The sequence below is a fragment of the Olea europaea genome, chromosome 17 (genome assembly GCF_002742605.1).
Source record: "Olea europaea var. sylvestris chromosome 17, O_europaea_v1, whole genome shotgun sequence".
NCBI classification, from domain to species: Eukaryota; Viridiplantae; Streptophyta; class Magnoliopsida; order Lamiales; family Oleaceae; genus Olea; species Olea europaea.
Window position 1 is genome coordinate 7,105,974 of NC_036253.1, and position 12,267 is coordinate 7,118,240.

Genomic DNA, 12,267 nt, shown 5'->3' on the forward strand with positions numbered 1-12,267 from the left:
ATTGGATGGGAAAACTATTTGAAATTTAAACTGTTAAAAAGGTTAATATCATGTGGCAAAGTGTAAACTAAAGCGTACCCCATAGTGTGTATGAAGCAAGGTTCTTACCGATTGAACTTTACTATTTGTACACTGATTTTTGACACGTTGTTAACCACTTGCATTGCTGTCAAGTGTCAATTGGATAGGAAAAATGTTTGAAATTTAAACTGTCCAACAGGGTAATGTCCCGTGGCAAAGTGTAAACTAAAGTGTATACCATAGTGTACATGTCGCGATATTCTTACCAATTGAACTTTGCTATTTGAACACAGATTTTTGACACTTTGTTTCAAACTTGCATTGTGATCAAGTGTCAATTGGATGGGAAAATTGTTTGAAATTTAAAAATTCCAACAGGTTAATATCACGTGGCAAAGTGTAAAGTAAATTGCACACCATAGTGTGCATGTCACGAGGCTTTTACCGATTGAACTTTGCTATTTCTACACTGATTTTTGACACATTATTTGACACTTACATTGTTGTCAAGTGTCAATTGGAAGGGAAGACTATTTGAAATTTAAACTGTCCAATAGGGTAATTTCACGTGGCAAAGTGTAAACTAAATTGCACACCATAGTTTACATGTAGTAAGGTTCTTACCGGTTGAACTTTGATATTTGTACAATGATTTTTGACACGTTGTTTGACACTTGCGTTGTTGTTAAGTGTCAATTGGATAGGAAAACTGTTTGAAATTCAAGCTGTCCAATAGGGTAACGTCACGTGGCAAAGTGTAAACTAAAGTGTATACCATAGTGTACATCTCGCGATGTTCTTACCAATTGAACTTTGCTATTTGAACATTGATTTTTGACACGTTTCAAACTTGCATTGTGGTCAAGTGCCAATTGGATGGGAAAACTATTTGAAGTTTAAACAGTCCAACAGGGTAATGTCACGTGGCAAAGTGTAAAGTAAATTGTACACCATAGTGTACATATCACGTGGTTCTTTTCGATTGAACTTTGCTATTTGTACACTGATTGTTGACACGTTATTTGACACTTGCATTGTTGTCAAGTATCAATTGGAAGGGGAAACTGTTCGAAATTTAAACTGCCCAATAGGGTAATTTCACGCGGCAAAGTGTAAACTAAATTACACACTATAGTTTACATGTAGTAAGGTTCTTACCAGTTGAACTTTGCTATTTGTACACCAATTTTTGACACGTTGTTTGACACTTGCATTGTCATCACGTGTCAATTGGATGGGAAAACTGTTTGAAATTTAAACCGTTAAACAGGTTAATGTCACGTGGTAAAGTGTAAACTAAAGTGTACACCATAGTGTACATGTACCTAGGTTCTTACTGATTGAACTTTTGCTATTTGTACACTGATTTTGGACATGTTGTTTGACACTTGTATTGTCACCAAGTGTTAATTGAATGGGAAAACTATTTGAAATTTAAACTGTCTAATGGAGATATGTCACATGGCAAAGCGTAAACTAAATTGTACGCTATAGTTTACTTGAAGTAAGGTTCTTACCGATTGAACTTTGCTATTTGTCCACTGATTTTGGACACGTTGTTTGACACTTGTATTGTTGTCAAGTGTCAATTGGTTGGGAAATCTATTTGAAATTTAAGCTGTCCAACAGGGATATGTCACGTGGCAAAGTGTAAACTAAAGTGTATACCATAGTGTACACGAAGTAAGGTTCTTTCAGATTGAAATTTGTTACTTGTACACTAATTTTTTACATGTTGCTTAACACTTACGTTGTTTTCAAGTGTCAATTGGATGGGAAAACTGTTTGAAATTTAAACTGTTTAACAAGGTAATGACCTGACAAAGTGTAAACTAAAGTGTGTACACCTATGGTATACATGTTGCAAAGTTCTTACCAAATGAACTTTGCTATTTTTACAATAATTTTTAACACGTTGTTTGACCCTTACATTGTTGTCAAGTGTCATTTGCAACGGAAAACATTTTGAAATTTAAACTGTGCAATAGGGATATGTCACGTGGCAAAGTGTAAACTAAAGTGTACACCATAGTGTACATGAAGTAAGGTTCTTACCGATTGAACTTTGCTATTTGTACACTAATTTTTGACACGTTGTTTTATACTTGCTTTGTCAAGGGTCAATTAGATGGGAAAACTACTTGAAATTTACACTGTCCAATAGGATAATGTCACGTAATAGAGTGTAAACTAAAGTGTACACGATAGTGTACATGTAGCAAGGTTCTTACCGATTGAACTTTACTATTTGTGCACTGATTTTGAAATGTTGTTCGACATTTACGTTGTTCTCAAGTGTCAGTTGGATGGAAAAACTGTTTGAAATTAGAACTGTCCAACACGGACAGATCACGCGGGAAAGTGTAGAGCAAAGTGTACACCATAGTGTACCTGAAGTAAGGTTCTTTTCGATTGAACTTTGCTATTTGTACCTTGATTTTTGACACGTTGTTTGACACTTGCATTCTTGTCAAGTGTCAATTGGATGGGAAAACTACTAGAAATTTAAACTATCCAACATGGATATGTCGCGTGATAAAGTGTAAACTAAAGTCTACACCATAGTGTACATGAAGCAAGGTTCTTACCAATTGAACTTCGCAATTCGTACACTAATTTTTGCCACGTTTGACACTTTCTTTGTTGTCAAGTGTCAATCGGATAGGAAAATAGTTTTAAATTTAATCTATCCAACAGGGTAATGTTACGGGGCAAATTTTAAACTAAAGTGTGCACCATAGTGTACATGTAGCAAGGTCCTTACCGATTGAACTTTGCATTTGTACACTGATATTGGACACGTTGTTTGACACTTGTATTGTTGCCAAGTGTCAATTGGATGGAAAAACTATTTGAAATTTATACTATCCAATAGGGTAATGTCATGTGCCAAAGTGTAAACTAAAGTGTACACCATAGTGTACATGTAGCAAGGTTCTTACCGATTAAACTTTGCTATTTGTACATTGATTTTAGACACGTTGTTCGACACTCGCATTGTTGTCATGGGTCAATTGGATGGGAAAACTGTTTGAAATTTAAATTTCCAATAGGGATATGTCATGCGACAAATGTATAGTAAAGTGTACACCATAATGTACCAAAAGCGAGGTTCTTACCGACTGAACTTTACTATTTGTACACCGATTTTTGACACGTTGTTTGACACTTGTATTGTCGTCAAGTTTCAATTGGATAGGAAAACCGTTTGAAATTTAAACTGTCCAACAAGGTAGCGACACATGACAAAGTGTAAACTAAATTGTGTACACCATAGTATACATGTCGCAAGGTTCTTACCGATTGAACTTTGCTATTTGTACACTAATTTTTGACACTTTGTTTGACACTTGCATTCTTGGCTAGTGTCAATTGGATGGGAAAACTGTTTGAAATTTAAACTGTCCAACAGGATAATGTTATGTGGCAAAATGTGAACTAAAGTGTACACCATAGAGTAGATGTCGCGAGGTTTTTATCGATTGAACAATGCTATTTGTACACTTATTTTTGACACGTTGTTTTACACTTGCATTGTTGTCAAGTGTCAATTTGATGGGAAAAATATTTGAAATTTACACTATCCAACGAGGATATGTCACGATCCAAAGCGTAAACTAAAGATTACGCCATAGTGTACTTGAAGCAAGGTTCTTACTGATTGAACTTTGCTATTTGTACACTGATTTTGGACACATTATTTGACAATTTCATTGTTGTCAAGTGTCAATTGGATAAGAAAATTGTTTAAAATTTAAACTGTCCAACAGGATAATATAACGTGGCAAAGTGTAACATAAAGTGTACACCACAGTGTACATGTAGCATGGTACTAACTGATTGAATTTTGCTATTTGTACACTGATTTTTGACACATTTTTCGACACTTGCATTGTTGTCAAATGTCAATTGGATGGAAAAATTGTTTGAAATTTGAACTGTCCAGCAGGGTATTGTCACTTGGTAAAGTGCTAACTAAAGTGTACACCATAATGTACATGATGCAAGGTTCGTACCGATTGAACTTTGCTATTTGTACATTGATTTTTGACACATTTGACACTATCATTGTTGTCAAGTGTCCATCAGACTTGAAAATTGTGTGAAATTTAAACTTTTCGATAGGGTAATATCACGTGGTAAATTGTAAACTCAAGTGTACACCATAGTGTACATGTAGCAAGGTTCCTACCGATTGAACTTTGCTATTTGTACACTTATTTTAGACAGGTTGTTTGACACTTGCATTGTTGCCGTGTGTCAGTTGGATGGGAAAACAACTAGAATTTATGAAATTTAAACTGTCCAATAGGGTAATGTCACGTGTCAAAGTGTAAGCAAAAGTGTACACCATAGTGTACATGTAGCAAGGTTCTTAACGATTGAACTTTGCTATTTGTACACTTATTTTAGATAGGTTGTTTAATAATTACATTGTTGTCAGGTGTCAATTAGATGGGAAAACAATTTGAATTTAAACTGTCCAATGGGGATATGCCACGTAGCAAAGCATAAACTAAAGTATACAGCATAGTGTACTTGAAGCAAGGTTCTTACTGATTGAAGCTTGCTGATTGTACACTGATTTCGGACACGTTGTTTGGCACTTGCATTGTTGTCAAGTGTCAATTGGATGGGATAACTTTTTGAAATTTAAACAGTCCAACAGGGTAGTGTAACGTGACAAAGTGTAAACTACAGTGTACACCATAGTGTACACGTCTCAAGGTTATTACTGATTGAACTTTGATCTTTTTACACGTTATTTGACACTTACGTTATTTTCAAGTGTCAATTGGATGGAAAATCTATTTGAAATTCAAACTGTTCAACAAGGTAATGATACGTGGCAAAGTGTAAACTAAAGTGTATACACCATAGTCTACATGTCGCAAGGTTCTTACCAATTGAACTTTGCTATTGGTACACAAATTTTTGACACGTTGTTCGACACCTACATTGTTGTCAAGTGTCAATTGGATGGGAAAATTGTTTGAAATTTAAACTATCCAATGGGGACATGTCATGAGGCAAAGCGTAGACTAAAGTGTACACCATAGAGTACACGAAGTAAGGTTCTTTCCGATTGAAATTTGCTATTTGTACGATGATTTTTAACACATTGTTTGACACTTGCGTTGTTGTCAAGTGTCAATTGTATGGAAAAACTATTTCAAACTTAAACTATCCAACAGGGATATGTCACGCGGCAAAGTGTATGGTAAAGTGTACTCCACAGTGCACCTGAAACAAGGTTCTTACCAATTGAACTTTGCTATTTGTACACTGATTTTTGATATGTTGTTTGACACTTGCATTCATGTCAAGTGTAAATTGGATGGGAAAACTATTCGAAATTTAAACTGTCCAACAATGATATCTCACGTGGCAAAGTGTAAACTAAAGTTTACACCATAGTGTACGTGAAGCAAGGTTCTTACCGATTGAACTTCGCTATTTGTAAATTGATTTTTGACACGTTTGACACTTTCTTTGTTGTCAAGTGTCATTCTGACTAGAAAACTATTTCAAATTTAAACTGTCCAATAGGGTAATGTCACGTGGCAAATTACAAACTAAAGTGAACACCATAGTGTACATGTAACAAGGTTCTTATCGATTGAACTTTGCCATTTGTACACTGATTTTGGACACGTTGTTTGACAGTTGCATTGTTGCCAAGTTTAAATTGGATGGGAAAACTGTTTGAAATTTATACTGTCTAATAGGGTAATGTCACGTGGCAAAGTGTAAACTAAAGTGTGCACCATAGTGTACATGTTGCAAGGCTCTTTCCGACTGAACTTTGCGATTTGCACACTAATTTTTGACAGGCTGTCCGACACCTGCATTGTTATCAAGTGTCAATTGGAAAAACTGTTTGAAATTTAAACTGTCCGATAAGGTAATGACACATGGTAAAGTGTAAAGTGTGTACACCATAGTGTACATGTCGCAAGGTTCTTACCAATTGAACTTTGTTATTTGTACAATGATTTTTGATGCGTTGTTTTACACTTGCATTGTTGTCAAGTGTCAATTGGATTGGAAACTGTTTGAAATTTAAACTATCCAATAGGGATAGTTCACGTGGCAAAGTGTAAATTAAAGTGTACACCATAGTGTACATGTCGCAAGGTTCTTATCGATTGAACTTCGCTATCTGTATACTGATTTTTAATACGTTGTTTGACACTTGCATTGTTGTCAAGCATCAAATGGATGGGAAATTTTTTTGAAATTTACAATATGCAGCAGGGTAATGTCACGTGGTAAAGTGTAAACTAAAGTGTACACCATAGTATACATGTAGCAAGGTTCTTATCGATTGAACTTCGCTATTTGTACACTAATTTTTGACACGTTGTTCGACACTTACATTGTTGTCGAGTGTCAATTGGATGGGATAATTGTTTGAAATATAAACTTTCCAACAGGGATATGTCACGCGGCAATGTGTATAGTAAAGTGTACACCATAGTGCACTTGAAGCAAAGTTCTTACCGATTGAACTTTGCTATTTGTATACTGATTTTTGACACGTTGTTTGACACTTGCATTCTTGTCAAGTGTTAATTCGATGGTAAAACTACTGGAAATTTAAACTGTCCAATATGGATATGTTACATAGCAATGTGTAAACTAAAGTGTACACTGTAGTGTACATAAAGCAAGGTTCTTACCGATTGAACTTCGCTATTTGTGCATTGATTTTTGACAAGTTTGACACTTTCTTTGTGGTCAAGTGTCATTCAGACTGCAAAACTGTTTGAAATTTAAACTATCGAATAGGGTAATGTCACATGGCAAATTGTAAACTAAAGTGTACATGTAGCAATGTTCTTACCGATTGAACTTTGTTGTTTGTACGCTGATTTTGGACACATTATTTGATGCTTACGTTGTTGGCAAGTGTCAATTGGATGAGAAAACTGTTTGAAATTTACACTTTTCAATGGGGTAATGTCACGTGGCGAAGTGTGAAATAAAGTGTACACCATAGTGTATATGTAGCAAAGTTCTTTCCGATTGAACTTTGCTATTTGTACCCTGATTTTTGACACTTTGTTCGAAACTCGCATTGTTGTCAAGTCTCAATTGGATGGGAAAACTATTTGAAATTTAAACTGTCCAACAGGGCTATGTCACACGGTAAAGTGTATAGTAAAGTGTACACCATAGTGTACCTAAAGCAAGGTTCTTATCGGTTGAACTTTACTATTTGTACAATGATTGTTGACACATTTTTCGACACTTGCATTGTTGTCAAGTGTCAATTGGATGGGAAAAATATTTGAAATTTAAACTGTCCGACAGGGATATTTCACGTGGCAAAGTGTAAACTAAAGTGTACACCATAGTGTACATGATGTAAGTTTCTTACCGATTGAACTTTGCTATTTGTACACTGATTTTTGACACGTTTGACACTTTCATTGTTGTCAAGTGTCAATCGGACTGGAAAACTGTTTAAAATTTAAACTGTCCAATAGGGTAATGTCACGTGGTAAATTGTAAACTAAAGTGTACACCATAGTGTACATGTAGCAAGGTTCTTACCAGTTGAACTTTGCATTTGTACATTGATTTTTGACACATTGTTCACACTTCAATTGTTGTCAAGTTTCAATTGGATGGGAAAAATGTTTGAAATTTAAATAGTCCAACAGCGATATGGGACACGGCGAAGTGTATAGTGAAGTGTACACCATAGTGTACCTGAAGTAAGATTCTTACAGATTGACCTTTGCTATTTGTACACTGATTTTTTACCGGTTGTTTGACACTAGCATTGTTGTCAAGTGTCAATTGGATTGGAAAACTCTTTGAAATTTAAACTGTCCAACAGGGTAATGTCATGTGGCAAAGTGTAAACTAAAGTGTACACCATAGTGTACATGAGGCAAGGCTCTTACCGATTGAACATTGCTATTTATACACGAATTTTTGACACATCGTTTGAGATTTGCATTGTTGTCAAGTGTTAACTAGATGTTAAAAATATTTGAAATTTATATATTCCAATAGGATAATATCAAGTGGCAGAGTGTAAACTAAAGTGTACACCATAGTGTACGTGCCGATTGAACTTTGCTATTTATACACTGATTTTTAACAAGTTCTTTAACACTTGAATTTTGTCAAGTGTCCATTGGATGGGAAACTATTTGAAATTTAAACTGTCCAAGAGGGTAATGTCACGTGGCAAAGTGTAAACTAAAGTGTGCACCATAGTGTACACGTAGCATGGTACTTACCGATTGAAACTTTGCTATTTGAACACTGATTTTTAACACGTTGTTTGAAACTTGCATTGTTGTTGGGTGTCAATTGGATAGGAAAACTATTTGAAGTTTAAACTCTCCAACAGGGTAATATCACATGGCAGGGTGTAAACTAAAGTGTGTACACCATTGTGTTCATGTAGCAAGATTCTTACCAATTGAACTTTGCTATTTGTATGCTAACTTTGGACACGTTATTTGACACTTGAATTGTTGTCAAGTGTCAATTTTACAGAAAATTGATTGAAATTAAAACTGTCCAATAGGGTAATGTCACGTGGCAAAGTGTAAACTAAGGTGTAAACCATATTGTAGATGTAGCAGGTCCTTACCGATTGAATTTTGCTATTTGTACACTTATTTTTGACACGTTGTTTGGCACTTATGTTGTTGTGAAGTGTCAATTGGATGGAAAAACTATTTGAAATTTAAATTGTCTAACAGGATAATGTCACATAGCAAAGTGTAGACTAAAGTGTGTACACCATAGTGTACATGTAGTAAGGTTCTTACCGATTGAACTTTGATATTTGTACACTGATTTTTGACACGTTGTTTGATACTTGCATTGCTCTCAAGTGTCAATTGGATGGAAAAACTGTTTGAAATTTAAACTATCTGACAGGGTAATATCACGTGGCAAAGAGTAAACTAAAGTGTACACCATAATGTACATATAGAAAGGTTCTTACTGATTGAACTTTGCGATTTGTACATTGATTTTGGAGACTTTGTGTCACACCCCCAAATTAATATTGATATCTATGCACAACCTAGACATAGAATTTTAGATATATTTTTTTTTTTTGAGTTTGTTAATTTCTAATCACCTGTGACACGATCATATAATATATCAAAACCCAAAATCATATCGCCATAATCCAACATATATATTCAGAGCTTATAAACATGTCTACAGGCCATTTCAAAAGTCCACTATATAGGATTCCAAAATATAACCCAACAGATGGCAGCCTACAAAATAACCCTACAGGTCGTCATCCATGTACATCGAACTCTGGAATCCTGTAGGAGCTCCACAGCTAGCCATGCTCTCTATGTAGTTCCATGTTCACCTACAATACAAGAGCTACATAAGCCAATGCTTAGTAAGCAAAATCATGCATGTCCTGAACATGAGTAATAACGACATAGGACACCATGCCATTTACTTTAAATATCATGATAAAAAGTATCATATTTCAATATTCGTCAAAGTCGACTAGAAATCATTTCACTTGAAATCTTTCATTTCATTGGGCCCTTGACCCACCTACTATGTACCGGATAGAGCTCTACATAATATCAATATCAATAATCAAATGGCCAGTATGAAATCGACACCGACAAGTGGACCATCCTCTCGTGACCACTAGAGGCCCATCCCCTGACTACCCCTATGAACACCCAAGAAGTCTCCTACCCGGCAATGCCAATAATCATAACAAGGGCATAGTCGAGTGGTCCACCCTCCCGTGATCACCAAAGGCTCATCCCCTATCTACCTTTGCAATCACCCAGGAAGTAACACCCGCAATGCCAAACATATCACATAAGCATGCCTCACATGCCTCGGTGCCCTAGTAGTAGTCAATAAAACATTTATAATGAAAACTCACTTTGAAATCATGTTTCGCATGCAGGATTTTCAACCATAATCACATGTCATGCATGCATATGAAAATGCTCATGAATGACATATTTAATGTAAATCACTGTCTATAGGTTAAGCAACCTCATACTCAACGATCGTAACCACCATATGATGTGCTATAAGCCTCTTATCAAAGTTATGTAGATATCTCAACATTACTATGTCACATATACTAGGTTCTTGCATCGTAGTTGCAAATGGATTTTCACTTACCTTTCGCCTTTATGTGTGTAAGCTCCTATGGAGTGTGTATCAATTCCATTTTTCGCTCAACGTCGAAAAGTCATCTGTATTATCATATAATATTAAATACAATCCTCCATTTAATAATCTTAACACACACAATCCCAAAATACGTCCATTCACGCCAAAACAATTTAGACAAAATCATTATTTCAAGTTACCGATGGCATTACAAACTAATCCCATAAGTCTCGCTATTTCTCGAGTCCAATTATGAACATCAACATCATCCAATTGTTTTTGACAACCTAGTATTCCTTAGGATATATTTTCTAGGCCCAAGGGTTCATTAGGGGACATCTAAATGTTGAAATCACATTAAATACCCAAATGGACAGAATCTGTTTTCTAGGTTTCCATCACCGTCCACTCATTTTTCAAATTATTTTTCATGTCCTTACCTACATTTAACGGCTCTGGATCATAACATTGTGACAAATGAAGTGTTTGGAGCTTCAAAAACAGTCCATTTTCCACTACACAAAATCAGACAGTTTTTCCCTTTGACTGTTTTCGGTTTCCATTTTATTATAATGATACCAACAGAATTCTAGGCCATTAAAATCATTTCTACACTCCCTACTTACATATAAAAACGTTCATATTGATATATATAAGTTAAACACTAAGTATCATCCCAAAATCAAGGTATAAATCGCTCAATCCAGCAATTCCTCATCTCTGTCCAGATTACTTTCTTTCAAATTCTTGCAATTAATTACCCTTATTTAGGCATCATAACATCATTAACAACACTCCAAATTAATCACAAACAAGTTTCAGATGTTCAAGAAATCATAAACCCCTTAAGAAATAATAGAAACAAACCTCAAAACTGGAGTAACAAAGCTGTTCAGAAATTCCAGCTTCTTGTTTCTAGTTCTCTTTGACTGTTTCGCCCTCTTTTCACTTGGAATCACTTAGGGACGAGTTAAGGGAGTTAATATATTATCTAGGAGGTAAATGAGTGGTCTTTAAATGGTTGAAGTCGTGCATATTACTTAAGGATTAAGAATATCATGGGCTGCAGCCACCTCAAGCAATCAAGGTGAGTCACTAAGCAGGAGCTGTCATCTTGGCTGCAATACTTGACTTTTCTACCATTATTTTTGTGTCCGTTTATGATATTTAAGATATATATTCATCCTATATTAAGTCCTTGGGGATTAGACACGAAATTTATGCCTTAAGGTTGAAGCAATTATATATTAAAGTGAAAAGTCCCCTAGCATGAGCTGTCCAAGTAGGAGGTGGTTTCTTGCAGCCAACTTTCACTTCTCTCTTGCACCACATGGAGCCATATGTGACTTAGAAGAGTTATAAATATCTTGTGTAAAGTTCTAAGGACTTATAGGACGTGTTGGAGGCTTAAGGTTGAAGGAATTAGAGGTTAAAGTAGCAAGTTGTCACATGTTAAGTAGGTGTTGTCTCCTTTGATTAAATTCTGATTTTACATCTATCCTTACAGGTATAAATCAAGTGTCATTCATTTATTTTGATGTGCTTACAATCTATTTCACTTGCATTAAGATCCCAAAGTACTTTATAGATCTAATTCCTCAGCTGTTCATTTAATTTCTTACCTGATTCTCAACCGATTTCAACAATTCGCACCTCAATATTTATAATGTCGTATAAGACATATTATTACGTTGTGATAATGTCACTTCATCCCTCATGTTCCAAATATGTGAATTACCTATCTAGGGTTTAAGGTGACCTCGATTAGCCGAATGGAAAGCTTGAACCTTCGTTGATACAAATTTTCGGCCTTTCAAATATTACATTACTTACCAAGCCAATCTCCAACATTTAGTTAATCAAACTTTCTATCATAGCTCAATATAAAATTCACCACCTAGATCGAAGAGTCGAAGGTGATCACCATGTAAAGATTTTAAAGCCTTGATGATCAAATGCATCATTTTAAGAAAGGCAATCAGGAAATTGATACAAATGACAGTGTAATTAGCATGGAATGCATGAATCATATTGGCCAAATGTAGAACGTGAAGTTTTGGGTATTACACTTTGTTTAACACTTGCGTTGTTGTCAAGTGTCAA

General features: G+C 35.3%; 1 long non-coding RNA gene across 1 annotated transcript; it reads right to left on the bottom strand.

The window, feature by feature from the left end:
- Positions 1-9,342: 9,342 nt before the first annotated feature.
- Positions 9,343-11,163, bottom strand: LOC111365797. The gene is made up of 3 exons (XR_002697488.1): positions 11,032-11,163; positions 10,174-10,247; positions 9,343-9,382 (listed from the first exon to the last, which is right to left on the bottom strand). It is a non-coding gene; the product is annotated as an uncharacterized LOC111365797 (long non-coding RNA).
- Between the last annotated feature and the right edge of the window lie 1,104 nt (positions 11,164-12,267).